We start from the raw sequence: 20110 nt of genomic DNA, 5'->3' as shown, positions 1-20110 counted from the left end.
ATGGCATACACCCACGAGTACTAAGAGAACTAAGTAATGTAACACATAAACCATTATTTCTTATATTTAAGGACTCTATAGCGACGGGGTCTGTTCCACAGGACTGACGCATAGCAAATGTGGTACCAATATTCAAAAAGGGCTCTAAAAGTGCCTCTTGACCTACACTCATTCTCTGAATCCCTCCTCCCTCTCACAGATATAAGTTCCTTACACAATGCGGATGATGCTGCTGCTCTATATAACACCACAATAGCTGTAGCTTTGGAATCTGCTGCCCCACTTACACATACCAAAGCTCGCAAAATCAACAGACAGCCCTGGCACACCAGCCTGACCAAAGAACTGAGGCGAGCTTCCAGGGCTGCTGAGCGCAGATGGAAAAGATCCCACTACAATGAGCACTTCATCGCATTCAAACAGTCCCTCACTACTTTCAAGACCACACTCGCCACAGCTAAACAAACCTACTTCTCATCTCTCATATCCTCCCTGTCTCACAACCCTAAACAGTTATTCAACACCTTCAATTCTCTCCTCCGTCCCCCAGCACCTCCTCCCTCCCCACTCATCTCAGCTGAAGACTTTGCCTCATTTTTCAAGCAGAAGATTGATAACATCAGAGACAGTTTTGGTCAACAACCCCCAGAGCCCTTCCTCCCGACTTCTCAGCCCTCCACCTCCAAAACCAACTTCACCATTACAGAAGATCGACTCTCCACTCTACTCTCAAGATCACATCTCACCACCTGTGCACTTGACCCGATCCCATCCCACTTCATCCCAAACCTCACCACAGTCTTCATCCCAACCCTAACCCATCTCTTCAACCTATCACTAACAACTGGTGTTTTCCCCTCAAGCTTTAAACATGCCTCCATCACACCTATCCTCAAAAAGCCCTCTCTTGACCCATCCTCTGTATCCAGCTATCGCCCTAAATCACTTCTCCCCTTTGCCTCCAAGCTACTGGAACAACACGTCTACCTTGAACTGTCCTCCCATCTCTCTTCTTGCTCCCTCTTCGACCGCTTACAATCTGGCTTCCGGTCACACCACTCCACTGAAACTGCCCTTACTAAGGTCACCAATGACCTCTTAACCGCCAAGAGCAAGCGACACTACTCTGTCCTCCTCCTCCTGGACCTGTCGGCTGCCTTTGACACAGTGGACCATTCCCTATTATTACAGACCCTCTCATCCCTTGGCATCACAGACTTGGCCCTATCCTGGATCTCATCATACCTAACAGACCGGACATTCAGCGTCTCCCACTCACACACCACCTCCTCACCTCGCCCGCTATCTGTCGGAGTCCCACAAGGTTCAGTCCTAGGACCCCTGCTCTTCTCCATTTACACCTTTGGCCTGGGACAGCTCATAGAATCTCATGGCTTTCAGTATCACCTCTATGCTGATGACACACATCTACATCTCTGGACTAGATATCACCTCCCTACTAACCAGAATCCCTCAATGTCTGACTGCTATTTCATCCTTCTTCTCCGCTAGATTTTTGAAACTTAACATGGACAAAACAGAATTCATAATCTTTCCCCCATCTCACGTGACCCCCCCAACGAACCTATCCATTACAGTAAATGGCTGCCCACTCTCCCCAGTCCCACAAGCTCGCTGCCTCTGGGAAATCCTTGACGCTGATCTCTCCTTCAAACCACATATCCAAGCCCTTTCCACTTCCTGCCGACTTCAACTCAAAAATATTTCACAAATCCGTTCATTCCTCAACCAAAAATCTGCAAAAACCCTAGTCCATGCCATCATCATCTCTCTCATCTCTTGCCGTGACTACTGCAACCTCCTGCTCTGTGGCCTCCCCTCGAACACTCTCGCACCCCTCCAATCTATTCTAAACTCTGCTGCCCGACTAATCCACCTGTCCCCCCGCTATTCCCCAGCTTCTCCCCTCTGTCAATCCCTTCACTGGCTCCCCATTGCCCAGAGACTCCAGTACAAAACCCTAACCATGACATACAAAGCCATCCACAACCTGTCTCCTCCATACATCTGTGACCTCGTCTCCCGGTACTTTCCTGCACGCAACCTTCGATCCTCACAAGATCTCCTTCTCTACTCCCCTCTTATCTCCTCTTCCCACAATCGCATACAAGATTTCTCTCGCGCATCACCCCTACTCTGGAACTCTCTACCACAACATATCAGACTCTCACCTACCATCGAAACCTTCAAAAAGAGCCTGAAGACCTACCTCTTCCGACAAGCCTATAACCTGCAGTAAACACCGATCGACCAAACCGCTGCATGACCAGCTCTACCCTCGCCTACTGTATTCTCACCCATCCCTTGCAGATTGTGAGACTTCGCGGGCAGGGTCCTCTCTCCTCCTGTACCAGTTATGACTTGTATTGTTTAACATTATTGTACTTGTTTTTATTATGTATACCCCTCCTTACATGTAAAGCGCCATGGAATAAATGGCGCTATATCAATAAATAATAATAATAATAATAAAAGTGAACATGTAAATTATAGGCCAGTAAGTCTAACCTCAATTGTTGGTAAAATATTTGAAGGGTTTCTGAGGGATGTTATTCTGGATCATCTCCATGAGAATAACTGTGTAACGCCATATCAGCATGGGTTTATGAGGAACTGCTCCTTTCAAACCAATCTAATCAGTTTTTATGAAGACGAAGCTACCTTGCGGTAGCGACACGCGTCGGGCAGGGCACTCCACAAGCTCCCCCATATGTAAGAGGGCTATTAGGATTTTTTGGGCTATTCTATCTGTGTATTATTTGCAGAGCAAATTTTGTGTGTCTATTTTTACATGGCATGACTTGTTCTCCTCTACTTTGGTTTTATTTTAACCCATCTTTGCACGTTTATTCATATTGCTGTAGCAGTATTGTTGGACATGCTTTGAGTCCATAATTCTTTGATACATTATTCATTTACAGGTTATTGTTACTGGCATGTACTGAATTATGTTCTGCTTTGAATTAGTGTTATTGATTACCTCTATTACACATTGCTCTCCTCAGATTACTGTATTTAATGCCCACTAATTTTCAGCCCCATGGGGGATGCTTGTTTGGCTTTATCATGAGCCTTGTGTATGATCTGTCATGTGTGATGACTTTTAATTGTTTTTACATGTGTGTTGTCTATGGTTGTTAAATAAAAATTATTATGATTTCTGGTGATCCCTGCTTTTTTGGTCAGTAGCTTTTCTACATGTATACAGTTTTTATGAAGAGGTAAGCTATAAACTGGGCCAAGGTGAGTCATTGGATGTGGCGTATCTTGATTTTTTCAAAGCGTTTGATCCCGTGCCACACAAGAGGTTGGTACACAAAATGAGAATGCTGGGTCTGGGGGAAAATGTGTGTAAATGGGTAAGTAACTGGCTGAGTGATAGAAAGCAGAGGGTGGTTATAAATGGTATATTCTCTAACTGGGTCGCTGTGACCAGTGGGGTACCGCAGGGGTCGGTCTTGGGACCTCTTCTCTTCAACATATTTATTAACGATCTGGTAGAAGGTTTGCACAGTAAAATATCGATATTTGCAGATGATACAAAACTATGTAAAGCAGTCAATACAAGAGAAGATAGTATTCTGCCACAGATGGATCTGGATAAGTTGGAAACTTGGGCCGAAAGTTGGCAGATGCGGTTTAACAATGATAAATGTAAGGTTATACACATGGGAAGAAGGAATCAATATCATCATTACATACTGAACGATAAACCACTGGGTAAATCTGACATGGAGAAGGACTTGGGGATCCTAGTTAATGATAAACTTACCTGGAGCAGCCAGTGCCAGGCAGCGGCTGCCAAGGCAAACAGGATCATGGGGTGCATTAAAGAGGTCTGGATACACATGATGAGAGCATTATACTGCCTCTGTACAAATCCCTGGTTACACCACACATGGAGGACTGTGTACAGTTTTGGGCACCGGTGCTCAGGAAGGATATAATGGAACTAGAGCGAGTACAAAGGAGGGCAACAAAATTAATAAATGGGATTGGGGAACTACAATACCCAGAGAGATTAGCAAAATTAGGATTATTTAGTCTACAAAAAAGACGACTGAGGGGCGATCTAATAACCATGTATAAATATATAAGGGGACAATACAAATATCTCGCCCAGGATCTGTTTAGACCAAGGAAGGTGACGGTCACAAGGGGCATTCTATGCGTCTGGAGGAGAGAAGGTTTTTCCACCAACATAGAAGAGGATTCTTTACTGTTAGGGCAGTGAGAATCTGGAATTTCCTGCCTGAGGAGGTGGTGATGGCGAAATCAGTCGAGGAGTTCAAGAAAGGCCTGGATGTCTTCCTGGAGCGTAGCAATATTGTCTTACAGTTATTAGGTTCTTTAGAAGGACGTAGATCTGGGGATTTATTCTGACAATTCTATAGGCTGAACTGGATGGACTAATGTCTTTTTTCGGCCTTACTAACTATGTTACTATGTTGCTCAGGTCGAGCAAATAGGAATACTTGGGTACTCGGTCAGAACAACGAGCCCAATGTAAGTCTATGGGAGACCCGAGCATTATTACCGCAATCCCCCCGGGGGTCCTTTTAAGGTCTATAAACATCGGGAAATGATGGAAACACCGCTAAAATGACACGGGATCATCATGGGGATCGCCCCTGGAAGCATTCCTGACTCCTAGTTCACAGTTGTAAACAATGTTGTCAGAGTTTCATGCCACTTTTACCAGTGCACCAAGAAACATACCAAAATGAAACCAAAACGGATTTTGCTGGGAAATATGTTAAGGTGCATCCTTTCCAAGTTAATGACTTGTACATAATAATTAACCCCAGACCAAAATCTTCCTCCACCACTTGGGCTATGTTCAGATTCAGTTTTTTTGAAGCGTTTTTCAACTTTAACATTGCTTTAAACCAATACAAATGCATTCACTGGGAAATGTCAGTGTAACATTTACCAACCCTAGCTGCTATGTGGTGTGTGACACATAAGCAGACACATCTTGTTTCATTTATGAATGAGTGACTCAAAGTCACAGAGCCTATTTTTACAGGGGCATCAGCCGGCATTAATCTTCTTAAAGGGCCATTATTAAACAGTGGGTCTCCTAAACTGTTATAGCATATGCAGTGAGTGGATGGGCTGAAAAGAATTACGACGCACCCCGATACCCCTTTCACGAGATGTCCAGGAGGGCTTCCACAAAAAATGTTGCATTGAATGCAAGGACTGCCCTACTACCAAGTCATATGCACCCCAATAAGCCTTTAAACCCAGGTACTGGATGTGCCCAGGAAAATCCACTTCACATTATTCATTTTGTACTGCCCTTCTGTTTTCTAATGCATTGACTGCATGGCCTGCCCTGCTACCAAGTCATATGCACCTCAATAAGCCCAATCCCCCCCTTGGAAGAAACATGTAGGATGGCCTCTTAACAAAAAATTTCCCATTAAAAAGAGCGGGTCTCCTAGACTTGTAATTGCCATACACTAAGTGTATTGGGCTGACAAACATTTTCCCCTGTGGGGTACATCTCAACCTTTTCCATAAGTATTTAACGCCCAGCAAAAAAACCCACCCTTGTTAGGATTTCGACACTGGCTGTAGCAACACGGAAGCCTGATTAAAACCTATGCCCAATTCAAAGGAGCTGGTCTCCTAGAGTTGGAATACCCATACACTAAGTGTACGGCCAGGCAAACATTTCCCCCTGGGGGGTACACCTCAACCATTTTCAGAACAAGTATTTTATGCACAGCATAACCACCCACCCTTGCTAATAATTCGACACTGGCTGTAGCTGCACGGAACACATAAACCCTTTTGATCTAGTGGTGGCGGATGATGAGATGTGGAGGAAGGCCTGATTTAAAACTATGCCCAATTTAAAGGAGTGGATCTCCTAGACTTGGAATGCCCATACACTAAGTGTATGGCCTGGAAAACATTTCCCCCTGGGGATAGATAACAACATAGTGTGTACATTTTTTTTAGGGGCATCATGAACACCTTGCAAAACTGTAACATGGTTTCCAACACAGTTGCTGCTGGGAAGGTGCATGTTTTTAGTAACAATATGGCGGACGAATCGTTGGATGAAGTGATCTGGAAAAGGGGCATGGTGATGACAGGAATGGGAAAGTACATGATTAATAACAGCAGTGACTATGGGAGGTATGAGATCCAGGATACAGCCAACAATGATTAGTCGTTTAGCCACCATCAATTATCAGAATGGGTTTCATGCCCATTTGAAGATCGGTGTAATAGATGAGTGTGGTGTGAGACTTGGTCTAAAAAATGCCCATCCAAAATATGCTGCCAAAGACGCATGTGTGTGTATAAAGGGCAAAGTGCAACATGTTCGTGAGATGCTGAATTATATAAAGCAGATGAGTGTTGGAGGAAAACCAAACAAACAAATGGATGCTCGGGAAAAGTTTAACCCCTTCTGACATCTGACGTACTATCCCGTCCACGGTACCCGGGCCCGTATGACCGGGGACGGGATGGTACGTCAGCACGATCAGCGGCCCTCCCGGAGGGGAGCGCCACTGATTGCGGCTGGGTGTCAGCTGATTATCACAGCTGACACCCGGCACTATGTGTCAGGGGTGGTCACGGACCACCCCCGGCACATTAACCCCTGGCACACTGCGATCAAACATGATCGCGGTGTAGCAGGGGATTAGGGAAGAATTGCGCAGGGAGGGGGCTCCTTGCACGCTTCCCTGAGACCCTCAGAGCAGCGTGATGTGCTCGCGCTGCTTCGAGGGTCTCCTCCCTGCAGGCCCCCGGATCCAAGATGGCCGTGAGAGCCTGCAGGAAGGCAGCTTCCTCAGTGCTTGCTGAGAGCAGGCATTAAGAAAGCCTGTGCAGCGCCTGTCAGATCGCTAATCTGTCACAGGGCTCTTCAAAGTGTCAGATCAGCTATCTGACACTTTATTGTAATGTCCCACATTGGGACAATATAATAAAATGCAAAAAAAAACAAGTGTAAAAACAAATTTATAAAATCCTAAATAAATAATAAAAAAAACCCTAATAAATAATTTTTTTGTAAATAAAAAAACAAAACAATAAAAATACACATATTTAGTATCGCCGCATCCGTAACGACCTGCCCTATAGAATTGTCCCACTAGTTAACCCCTTTAGTGAACCCCTTCAAAAAAAAAAACTAGGCAAAAAACAATGCTTTATCATCATACCGCTGAACAAAGTGCAATACCACACAATCAAAAAGATGTATATAAATAAACATGGTACCCAGGGCCGTATTTAGAGTTTGTGCTGCCTTAGGCACTTTTTGTGCTGCCTCCCCCATTGGCGAGTATGACTAATGCAGACACTGTCGGCAGTGACTTAGGCTACTTTCACATCAGCGATTTTCGCCATTTGCTGCAGATCCTTCAGTTTTTCTGCATCTGTCACGTAACGGATCACTTATGGCAACGCTGCATTCGGCCTCATTCATTCCCTATGGGACATGTGCGGCACTTGCGGTTTTGCCGCGATCCCGCAAAATGCGGTACTTGCAGCAATGGAAAAAAACGCTGCTAGCTGTGTTTTATTTATCTCACCGCAAGTGCAAAACCGCAAGTGTGCGGCTGCATGAATTTCTACGTAGCTGAACGCTCCAGTCCCGAGTGATGGCGGCAGTGCCGTGTATTGAGGTGCGAGACTCATGTGAGTTTGTCGCAAGTGTGACCCCGGCCTAACGCAGATTTTATGTGTGTTTCTTTATTTAACTCTCTATGTACCTTTTATAAATATTACTAAACATCAGGCTTGGTATTATCTTGGTAATAGATATATACAGTGCCTTGCAAAAGTATTCACCCCCTGGAACTTTTCAACCTTTTCCCACATATCATGCTTCAAACATAAAGATACCAAATGTAAATTTTTGGTGAAGAATCAACAACAAGTGGGACACAATTGTGAAGTTGAACGAAATGTATGGGTTATTTTAAATTTTTGTGGAAATTCAAAAACTGAAAAGTGGGGCGTGCAATATTATTCGGCCCCTATAACTTAATACTTTGTTGTGCCACCTTTTGCTGCGATTATAATATGTAATCTATCAGTTTTGTACATGGAGAGACTGAAATTCTCGCCCATTCTTCCTTAGCAAACAGCTCGAGCTCAGTGAGGTTGGATGGAGATCGTTTGTGAACAGCAGTTTTCAGCTCTTTCCACAGATTCTTGATTGGATTCAGGTCTGGACTGTGACTTGGCCATTCTAACACCTGGATACGTTTATTTGTGAACCATTCCATTATAGATTTTGCTTTATGTTTGGGATCATTGTTTTGTTGTAAGACAAATCTTTGTCCCAGTCTCAGGTCTTTTGCAGACTCTAACAGGTTTCCTTCAAGAATGGTCCTGTATTTGGCTCTATCCATCTTCCCATCAATTTTAACCATCTTCCCTGTCCCTGCTGAAGTAAAGCAGGCTCAAATCATGATGCTGCCACCACCATGTTTGACAGTGGGGATGATGTTTTCAGGGTGATGAGCTGTGCTGCCTTTATGCCAAACATATCGTTTGGCATTGTTGCCAAAAAGTTTGATTTTGGTTTCATCTGACCAGAGCACCTTCCTCCACATGTTTGGTGTGTCTCCCAGGTGACTTGTTGCAAACTTTAAATGACACTTTTTATGGATATCTTTGAGAAATGGCTAGATTTGTGCAGTGTACGACTGATTGTTGTCCTATGGACAGACTGTCCCACTTCAGCTGTAGATGTCTGCAGTTCATCCAGAGTGATCATGGGCCTCTTGGTTGCATCTCTTATCAGTCTTCTCCTTGTTTGAGATGAAAGTTTAGAGGGACGGCCGGGACTTGGTAGATTTGCAGTGGGATGATACTCCTTCCATTTCAATATGATCGCTTGCACAGTGCTCCTTGAGATGTCTAAAGTTTTGGAAATCATTTTGTATCCAAATCCGGCTTTAAACTTCTCCACAACAGTATCACGGACCTGCCTGTTGTGTTCCTTGGTCTTCATGATGCTCTCTGTGCGTCATACAGAACCCTGAGACTATCACAGAGCAGGTGCATTTATATGGAGACTTGATTACACACAGGTGGATTATATTTACTATCATTAGTCATTTAGGACAACATTGGATCATCCAGAGATCCACAATGAACTTCTGGAGTGAGTTTGCTGCACTGAAAGTAAAGGGGCTGAATAATATTGCACGCCCCAAAAATTTAAAATAACCAATAAATTTCGTTCAACTTCACAATTGTGTCCCACTTGTTGTAGATTCTTCACCAAAAATTTACATTTGGTATCTTTATGTTTGAAGCATGATATGTGGGAAAAGGTTGAAAAGTTCCAGGGGCCGATTACTTTCGCAACGCACTGTATAGATAGATCTATCATTTATCGATATATCTATCATCTATCTGTGTGTGTAAACATTATTCTTCAATGGAGTAAGTAAATGAAGAGGTTGAACAAGAAATGACATCACAATTCTTTTTGGTAAATAATAGATTGTTATTTAGCCTACAAAAATGCATACAAATCCGCATGAAAAAAACGCTTGAAAATCTGTATAAAAATGCACAGATTTTTACCTGCATTTTCTGCTAAGAGATGCAGATTTTGTGCATAAAATTCTGCAGACAAATCCGCACCGTGTGCACATACCCTAAGGCTATGTTTCCACGTTCAGGAAACACTGCAGAGAGGACGCAGCTCCGTCCCAAGCTTTGCCGGCTTTAGTACGTGCGGTGACGCCACACAGCACCGGCTCCAGGTTTTTGAGGGCCCCGGGCAAAATAGTCTCAGTGGGCCCCCCCCTTTAACACATACCACGATCATCACTAGCTAGGTCCTGGAGAATGATGGTTGAGACCGGGGTCTTGAGTTTGGAGACATTGGAGGTTGTTGGTGTTGCTTTGCTAGGTCTGTTAGGTGGTCACCAACCCTCCCCCCCAAAGCCAGAACTCACCTTTGTTGTGGGTTGAGAACTTGAGATGAGAAGCCAGGAGATGTGTGTCAGCGAGTGTCCGGTGCGGCGGTGCCTGCTGCTGCAGCAGGAGCCGCCGGAGCGAGGAGCCACAACAAGCGCCGGGGCCCGGGAGATCAGCCGCCAGTGTCTGGTGCAGCGGTGGAAGCTGCTGCAGCAGTAGCCGCCAGAGTGAGGTGCCTCACTGAGCGCCGGGTGCCACTGCCAGCTGGAGCTGCCGCAGCAGGAGCCGCCACACCACTCACTGTCTTGCAGTGAGAAGCCTCACTCAGCGAGCGCCAGCCACTCACTAGGTGTCAGGAGATGTGTCGCTCGTCGCCGGTGTCTGGTCGCCCCCCGGTCCCTCCATTTCCAGAGCGAGGCACGCAGCGCGCTTCACAAAGCTGCGTCCTCCGCCCTGTCACTTACTCCCTGCAGCACACGTGACAAGAGGCAGGGGAGGGGTGCTCTCCACCAATCAAAGGAAGACACTCCTGGGCTGCTGGACTGTGATTGGCTAACAGCACGTGTCTCCTGCCGGCGCCACCGAATCAGATTCAAGGTCGCATTCCCCAGCAGCCAGACAGTGTGTAGGCCCTTCTGTCGTGCCAGGGCCCCGTCACTTGCCCGGGTACGCCCGGTGCTGACGCCGGGCCTGATCTCCGCATGTTATCATTGAACCGTGTGGAATCACCGCATCCTATTCATAGAACTGGGTTATTTATCTTGTGTAGACTGAGCGTCTCCGTGAGATAAACAGACATGCTGCGGTCTAGAGAGATGCGCCACATGTGCGCATACGCGGCTCTGCCACCTGCGTGTTTGAACACATAGTGGAGACGGGATATGATAAAATCCCCTCCACTGTGCCGTAACATCTGGATGTATTGGATGTATGAATGAGGCCTTAGTCAGAGACTGGGCAGTAATAGAAGAATAAAATCCATCCAGTGATCCTCCAATGTCTGCTGGACATGGGATGGGGAGAGTTTATTGCTCAGTTAGTACAGACACCTGACTTCTTGCTGTTAACCAGTTACTGCTCTCTGGTCCACCACACTGCTGTGTCCAAAGAGGAAGACAGTGAGACAGGCAGCGACATCGCATCAGAGAGCTCGTGACCTCAGAAGATCCCCAGATCCTGGTATTGTGACATACTATTAAGAGCAATATTCATTCATTGATATTGCACTATTAAGGCCAGGTTCAGATTGCGTTTTGCAGCCCGTTCAGCGCATAGCTAATAGTTAACGGTATAGCATAACGTGATCAATACTATAATGATTCATCTGCACTAGCGGTGACGGAGCCTCAGACGCTGTAGGCCGCGTCCGAGGCTCCGTCACAGAATGACGGCACTTCGTGAGCGCATGCCGCTTTACGGCATGTGTCGCGATGCGCCACATAATGGGGGTCAATGGCAGCGTTAACTGCTTTACACTGCGCTATACCGTGGTGTAACGCAGTCCGTCTAACGGACTGCCTAAACGCAATGTGACCCCAGCCTAACCCCGTAGCACTTTACATACATCATCAACACTATCCCCATTGGGGCTCACAATCTAAACATCCTATTAGTAGGTCTTTTGAGTGTGGTAGGAAACCCACACAAACACTGGGAGAACATAGAAACTCTTTTCAGAGGTCATCCTTGTTGGGATTTGAACCCCAGACTCCATTGCTACAAAGCTGTTGCGCTGACTACTGAGCCAATATATACAGTACTGAGCCACCGCGTACAGTGCTAACCACTGAGCCACCATGTACAGTACTAACCACTGAGCCACCGTGCTGCCATAATAGCTATGCAAGAATATTTTTGCTGGCAGCATTGTATATTAGCTTCATTTCACCCCTTCAAACTTTTTATATGTTTCCAAGACAAACTCCATAAATACCTTTATATGGTCAGTCCCTTTCTCCCATATTCAGAAATCAGCATTTCAATTGATATATTAATAATGCCTAAAGACTATGGTGGATCTTATCCCTCTGTCACTCCAGCTCTATTTCCCACACAGTGCCACCTCCTTCACTGATAGCATCTATGATGTGTTTCCTTCTGGAAAAAAGAGCTGTAGTCAATCAGTAAGAGGTGGCACCGAGCGGGTACAGAGCTGGAGCAACAGATCTACTCCCTCATTTGAATATGTGTGCAAACCGATTTCAGATGAATGGACTGAACATGTAAAAATATTGCTGGAATTGTCTTTGAAAGAGCTACATGGGCATACACATAGATTCGGACCCCTTACTCATTCCCTATGGGACTTGCGAACATGTTCTGCACTTGCGGTTTTGCACTTGCGGTGAGACAAATAAAACACAGCTAGCAGCGTTTTTTTCCATTGCTGCAAGTACCGCATTTTGCTGAATCGCGGCAAAACCGCAAGTGCCGCACATGTCCGCAAGTCCCATAGTGAATGAATCAGGCCGAATGCAGCATTGCCATAAGTGATTTGTTACGTGACAGATGCGGAAAAACTGACGGATCTGCCGCGAATGGCGAAAATCGCTGATGTGAAAGTAGCCTAAGTCATTACCGACAGTGTCTGCATTAGTCATACTCACCAATGGGGGGGCAGCACGAAAAGTTCCTAGGGCAGCATAAACTCTAAATACGGCCCTGGGTACCATGTTTATTTATATTAGTCTTTTTGATTGTGTGGTATTGCACCTTGTTCGGCAGCATGATGATAAAGCATTGTTTTTTGTCTAGTTTTTTTTTTAAGGGGTTCACTAAAGGGGTTAACTAGTGGGACAGTTTCATAGGGCGGGTCGTTACGGATGTGGTGATACTAAATATGTGTATTTTTATTGTTTTTGTTTTTTTATTTACAAGAAAAGAATTTATTAGGGATTTTTTTATTTATTTAGGATTTTTTTTATAAATTACTTTTACACTTTTTTTTTTTTTGCATTTTATTATATTGTCCCAATGTGGGACATTACAATAAAGTGTCAGATAGCTGATCTGACACTTTGCAGTGCGCTGTGTCAGATTAGCGATCTGACAGGCACTGCACAAGCTTTCTTAATGCCTGCTCTCAGCAGGCACTGAGGAAGCTGCCTTCCTGCAGGCCCCCGTGGCCATCTTGGATCCGGGGGCCTGCAGGGAGGAGACCCTCGAAGCAGCGCGAGCACATCGCGCTGCTCTGAGGGTCTCAGTGAAGCGTGTAGGGGGCCCCCTCCCTGCGCAATTCTTCCCTAATCCCCTGCTACACCGCGATCATGTTTGATCGCAGTGTGCCAGGGGCGGTCCGTGACCACCCCTGACACATAGTGCCAGGTGTCAGCTGTGATAATCAGCTGACACCCGACCGCGATCAGCGGCGCTCCCCTCCGGGAGGGCCGTTGATCGTGCTGACTTACCATCCCGTCCCCGGTCATACGGGCCCGGGTACCGTGGACGGGATGGTACGTCAGATGTCAGAAGGGGTTAAACTTTTCACGAGCATCCATTAGTTTGTTTGGTTTTCCTCCACCACTGATCTGCTTTCTCTAATTCAGCATCTCACGAACATGTTGCACTTAGCCCTTTATACAGACACGTGCGTCTTTGGCAGCATATTTTGGACAGGCATTTCTTAGGCCAAGTCTCACATGCACATCTATTACACTGATCTTCAAACGGGCATGAAACCCATTCTGGTAATTGATGGTGGCTAAACAACGAATCATTGTTGGCTGTATCCTGGATCTCATACCTCCCATAGCCACTGCTGTTATTAATCATGTACGTTCCCATGCCTGTCATCACCATGCCCCTTTTCCAGATCACTTCATCTAACGATTCATCCGCCATATTGTTACTAAAAACATGCACCTTCCCAGCAGCAACTGTGTAGGAAACCATGTTACAGTTTTGCAAGGTGCTCATGATGCCCCTAAAAAAAATGTTCACACTATGTTGATATCTATCCCCGGGGGAAATGTTTTCCAGGCCATACACTTAGTGTATGGGCATTCCAAGTCTAGGAGATCCACTCCTTTAATTTGGGCATAGTTTTAAATCAGGCCTTCCTCCACTTCTCATCATCCCCCGCCACTAGATCACCAGCGTTAACGTGTTCCGTGCAGTTACAGCCAGTGTCAAATTCCGAACAAGGGTGAGTAATTTTGCTCGGCATAAAATACTTGTTATGGAAAAGGTGGAGGTGTATCCCCATGGGGGAATTGTTTGTCAGCCCAATACACTTAGTGTATGGCAATTACAAGTCTAGAAGACCCGCTCCTTTTTAATGGGACATTTTTTGTTAAGAGGCCCTCCTGTTATGAATGGGTCACCGAGGATGAAAAAATAAACAACAAGCTAAGTCTCAGAAAACCAGAGAAGTTGGTAACTATACAGATTGCAGATCCCTGAACTTAACCGCACAACTAGCAGCAGTCGTGGAGCGTTCCTACGATGGTCCTAGACGCCTCGTCACAACCAAAGAGCTACATAAGCCTAAAGCAGGAAAAGAGGAAAACTAATTGCCCCAGAGCAGACCCCAAAGGAAAGACAGCCCTCCACATGTATTGACGGTGAAACAAGATGAAATTACAAACAAAGGCAGGAAAATAGGCTGAGCAAACGATGGGGCCCGACTAACTAGAAAGGACAGGAAAGGAAAGACACTGTCTGCAATCTGCCAAAAAAAACCTACAAAAATATTGTCCAACACTTCTGATAACAAAATTAACCCTGAAGTCACTAGACTTCTACACCTATATCAGCACTCATAATATTCTGAGACAGAGCAAAAAGAGGCCAATCTAATAAGGGACAAAAAGCAGCTTATCAAATACTGATACATAGGAGTGGAAATTCAGCGTAGCCCAGCAGGGGCAGGCTGACCACACAAGAAACTGAACTGATGAACAAGCGCAAGTGTGAACAATAGCAAAAAACAAACTTAACTTGAGAAGACTGGAAGAGAGCTGAAGTCCAGGACCTGAGAAGCAGACTGAATAACCAGCACTAGGATAGGGCGTCAGCTGTCTTATATCCAGTCTGATACTCCAGGGATCCAATTGTTATCTTCTTCATCAGGTGGCAGATCACTACCACTTAAACCAACCGCACTACCTCCTGTCACCACCAGAGGGAGAACGGGAGGGGAACTCTCAACTGGTGGAGCCGAAAATGAGTTCATAAAACCCTCCTACATGTTTTTTCCAAGGGGGGATTGGGCTTATTGCGGTGCATATGACTTGGTAGCAGGGCAGGCCTTGCAGTCAATGCATAAGAAAACAGAAGGGCAGTACAAAATGAATGTGAAGTGGATTTTCCTGTTCCCTTCCAGTATGTGGGTTCAAAGACTTATTGGGGTGCATATGACTTGGTAGCAGGGCAGGCCTTGCAGTCAATGCAACATTTTTTGTGGAAGCCCTCCTGGACATCTCGTGAAAGGGGTATTGGGGTGCGTTGTAATTCTTTTCAGCCCATCCACTCATTGCATAGGCTATAGCAGTTTAGGAGACCCACTGTTTAATAATGGCCCTTTAAGAAGATGAATGCCGCCTGATGTCCCGGGACAGATAGGCTCCATGACTTTGAGTCCCTCATTCATAAATGAAACAAGATATGTCTGCTTATGTGTCACACACCACAAAGCAGCTAAGGTTGGTAAATGTTACATTGACATTTCCCAGTGAATGCATTTGTATTGGTTTAAAGCAATGTTAAAGTTGAAAAACGCTTCAAAAGCGCTGCATCTGCACATTGTTCCTCCACTACTTGGGCTATTTGGTCTGGGGTTAATTATTTTGCCTTATATACAAGTCATTAACTTGGAAAGGATGTACCGTAACATATTTCCCAGCAAAATCCGTTTTGGTTTCGTTTTGGTATGTTTTTTGGTGCACCGGTAAAAATGTCATGAAACTCTGACATTGTTTAAAGCTGTGACCTAGGAGTCAGGAATGCTTCCTGGGGCGATCCCCATGATGATCCCGTGTCATTTTAGCAGTGTTTCCATCATTTCCCGATGTTTTTAGACCTTAAAAGGATCCCCGGGGGGATCATGGTAAAAATGCTCGGGTCTCCCATAGACTTACATTGGGCTCGTTGTTCTGTCCGAGTACCCGAGTATTCCAATTTGCTTGACCTAAGCACTGAGCACTTGAGCATTTTAGTGCTCGCCCATCACTAATTGTAACCAGAACCTTTGAAATTTCGGGATATTACAGACCCGCTTTTTAGTTTGACATATGTTAAATCTACTGATCTCACAGAACAACTGCCCATAATAATATATGCTATTCACCATAAATACTGGACGTGAAGCACCATGTATCTTATCAATGGTATCTAGTGGAGCAGAAGCTATCCTCCAGGAACACAGACCGATATAGTATATCATTACTCTGCAGATAGCTTATCACTATAGTCGGATGGTAGATATATATCTAGATGGGAAAAGATGACTAGGGGGAAAGGGTGAGGATGGAAGTAAGATGGGGAATTGTGGCCAGGGAGAGAGCACAGTAGGAGCTCATCCGCGCTGATTCTACCGGCAAGAATCTTCTTATGGGAGAGAAAGAAGGGGAAATACAATATATTTGGTCATATATATTATATTTATACCTAATTTATAACCCACTTGCTGATTGTCTCTCTTAGGCCAGACACATCACATAATCACAGGGAGTGAGTGTGAGGACAAAATAGTATTGTGACCCGGTCACTGCTTCAGAGTCTTCATCGCTAGTGCACAAATCAAGAAGCAGGAGAAAGTGGCGAACCCCACAATGTCCACATACCAAAGAGGCAGACACAGACAAGACCGATCTATAGGGAGGATTCCATTACCCAGAGGCGCTCTTTTCAGCACGTTTCTCTTGTAATGCTTCCTCAGAAAGGGGTTTCTACAAGAGAAACGCGTGTAATGTGCAGTTTGCCCTGTTCTGCTGCTTCTGGATTTATGCACCAGCAATGAAGACTCCATGTGAAGCCGTGACCGTGTCATGCCCATAATGCCACACATGCCCTATGGAATCGGCTTTATAACATTCATTGTTTGTACTATTTTATGAATGTTTCCATGAGCACTGTCACTTTATAAGTCTACAATGTAATATTTATTCCTGTGTGGATTGTAAACCCATTCTATATATTCTTTGTATCTGGGTTTATTGTGAATTGCTATTGACCATTCGGCGGAGACCTTACACCTGAGATATGTAATGATATAGGGTGATAAGCGATATAATTGTTATACTTCCTCCATATGGGCTTTCCACTTACAATTATATATATATGTAAAGGACTTTTCTAAACTATATTTTGGGACAGATTAGATACGTTTTATATACATACCTGATGATTTTTCTCTGCATAATCTCTTCTTTTTACATTTTTTACGTGTTTTGTTGAAATACAGATATATTTCATACTGACATGTTGTTTATGGGAGTAACGTTTGTAGGCCATGTTGTTGACTTCTACTTCTGAATATATGGAGGACCTCATTTGGGCTTTTTATATATATGGTTAGACAAACGAACTACGAAAAGCGGCAAAAGGTGTATACATGATAACCTCATACTGCAGGGAAAGACATGTATTCTAGAATACTAAAGAAAGTGATAATACAAAATGACAATATTTAGTATTTCACCAAACCCCATTACAGTCCATAAATCCCCATGTCCCTTTTATCTAATGTCATTACTCACATAACTCTTCACATATTGACTACTGTATTGTCCTCATCACAGACACTACTTACTACCATTATTTACTCTCACAATGCCCTGCAGCTCCTCCTATTAACCCTTGTGTATGCCAACCATACCTGCTAATGGCTCTGATGTCATTTTATGTCTCCATTCTGGCTAGAACTCCCATAAAGTCATCTCATTAGCTGCAAAGTTAGTTAGCGAAAGTTTTTCCAAGATGGCAGCTCAGTCCGACATGGCTGTTCAATATATTTAGTACTGATCATTCTCGTACAATGAGTGCTTTTATTTTAACATGGCCAAACATGAGAAATGACAAGGGGTTGTCCTCGTAGTGGTCAACACCTTTAAGAACATACAATTTTGAGTTAAAATATTTCTAACATTTTGAACATGAAAAAAGCTTCTCCCCGTATGACTTCCCTGATGTTTATTAAGAGTTGATTTTGGTAGAAAACATTTCCCACATTAAGAATATGATACAGGATTCTCCCCTGTGTGAGTTTTTTGGTGACTAATAAGAGATGATTTCTTCACAAAACATTTCCCACATTCTGAACAGTTAAAAAGCTTCTCCCCTGTGTGAGTTCTTTGGTGCTTAAACAAATATGATTTACAGTTAAAACATTTCCCACATTCTGAGCAGGAAAATGGCTTCTCCCCTGTGTGAGTTCTATGGTGATGAACCAAATCTGATTTCCAGTTAAAACATTTCCCACATTCTGAACAAGAAAATGGCTTCTCCCCTGTGTGAGTTCTATGGTGATTAACCAAATCTGATTTCTGGTTAAAACATTTCCCACATTCTGAACAGGTAAAAGGCTTCTCCCCTGTGTGAGTTCTCTGGTGATTAACAAGATGACATTTCTGGTTAAAGCATTTCCCACATTCTGAACAGGGATAAGGCTTCTCCCCTGTGTGAGTTCTTTTGTGGGTAACAAATTGTGATATCTGTGCAAAACATTTCCCACATTCTGAACAGGGAAATGGCTTCTCCCCTGTGTGAGTTCTCTGGTGCTTAAGACAGTCTGATTTATTGCTAAAATATTTCCCACATTCTGAACATGAAAAAGGCTTCTCCCCTGTGTGCGTTCTCTGGTGGGAAACAAAATGTGATTTCCGTGCAAAATATTTCCCACATTCTGAACATGAAAATGACTTCTTTGCTTTAGTAGCAGTTTGTTTTTTAATGCCTCTTTTGTGACTTTGATTTTCCTTAGTAATCGGTAATGAATCAGAAGATGGGACCTGTTTCATAGGATCAGATGACAGATCTTTGCTGTGAATGGATGATGGTATATCTGGAGTAATAGCATTCACTTCAGTTGTATTTTGTAGCATCTCAAGATCATCAGGTTTAAAAATTGAAGACGTCAGCTGTCCCTCTGATCTCCTGGTACACTCATCTGCTAAGATAAAAGAAAATTTTAATAAAATATCCTTAAGTTTTATATTTTTGAACATTTCTACTTAAACTGTCCATAAAAATGGCAAGCTATGTTAAAAACTTAAATTATTTACCAAGACAATGACAGTTCACAGTCTAATAGAAAACCTTGTTGGATGAACCAGTAGTGTGTGGTGTTCAACTGTTTGTTCATTCTGCCTCCCAAATATCGAATAAAAAGAAACTAATCAATGTTCTATAGGCAAAAAAAATACCAATTCCCATCTCACCAAAACAAGTCCCCACTCAGGTCCATCATCTGTCAATGGAAAAACAGAGGTTCCCGCACTATTAGTGGCTCAAAGGCTGTTGAAAAGCAACAAGGTTTCTACAAACCAATCCAGCAAAATCCGCTCTCTCTTCGGAGTCTTGCAGTGTGCGCAAACAACATTTAGGATCCCTGTATTTAGCAATATTATAGTGAGAAGAACCCACTTAATTTGCGGTGTCTCCTGGAGCACAATCTGGGCACTATGTGCTGGGTAAGAAAATGGCAAATGTGTAATCTTCACTCTCCAACATCCACTGCGTGTTAATTTCCAGAAAGTGGCTGTGGAGTCAAAATCTTCACTCCTCCTAAGGATTATAACCCTCAGTGAATTAATTTATAAAATGGAATCACTTTATGGGGATTTCGACTATTCTGGTTTTTTGTCATTTAGTTATATTAGGTCTTCTGCATATGGTGTGACCAATCTCATCTGGGATCTGTTCCTGCTGTCCAGCTGGAGTAATCTGCTCCCTACTTCAACCAATTGGAAAGTACCACACCCTACTAAAGCGCAAAGCACATGGCCGGAATCTGCCAGATACAGCGCTGTTCTCCTCTGGTTCAGTCCTCTGTGCTCAGCTAGTGGCTTGTGTATTTGTTTCGTGCTGTGACCGTGGCCCGTTTACTGACTACTCTTGTGTCTTCTGATTCTGTTCTTCTGGTTCTGACCCAGCTACCTGACTATTCTTCTCACCATCTAACACCACAGAATAGCAGGTAGCACCATGGTCCAAGCCTAGGGGTCCCTGTGTAAGTCCA

At 44.1% G+C, this 20110-nt stretch overlaps 1 pseudogene; it reads right to left on the bottom strand.

The window, feature by feature from the left end:
• Positions 1-17898: 17898 nt before the first annotated feature.
• The window catches only part of LOC141072522 (uncharacterized), a 73656-nt pseudogene continuing 71444 nt past the window's right edge, over positions 17899-20110 (bottom strand).

The sequence above is a fragment of the Dendrobates tinctorius genome, unplaced genomic scaffold (genome assembly GCF_039654945.1).
Source record: "Dendrobates tinctorius isolate UK_male_01 unplaced genomic scaffold, ASM3965494v1 ptg000274l, whole genome shotgun sequence".
NCBI classification, from domain to species: domain Eukaryota; kingdom Metazoa; phylum Chordata; class Amphibia; order Anura; family Dendrobatidae; genus Dendrobates; species Dendrobates tinctorius.
The sequence above is the reverse complement of the archived record's forward strand: the minus strand, read 5'-3'. Positions and strand labels throughout refer to the sequence as shown.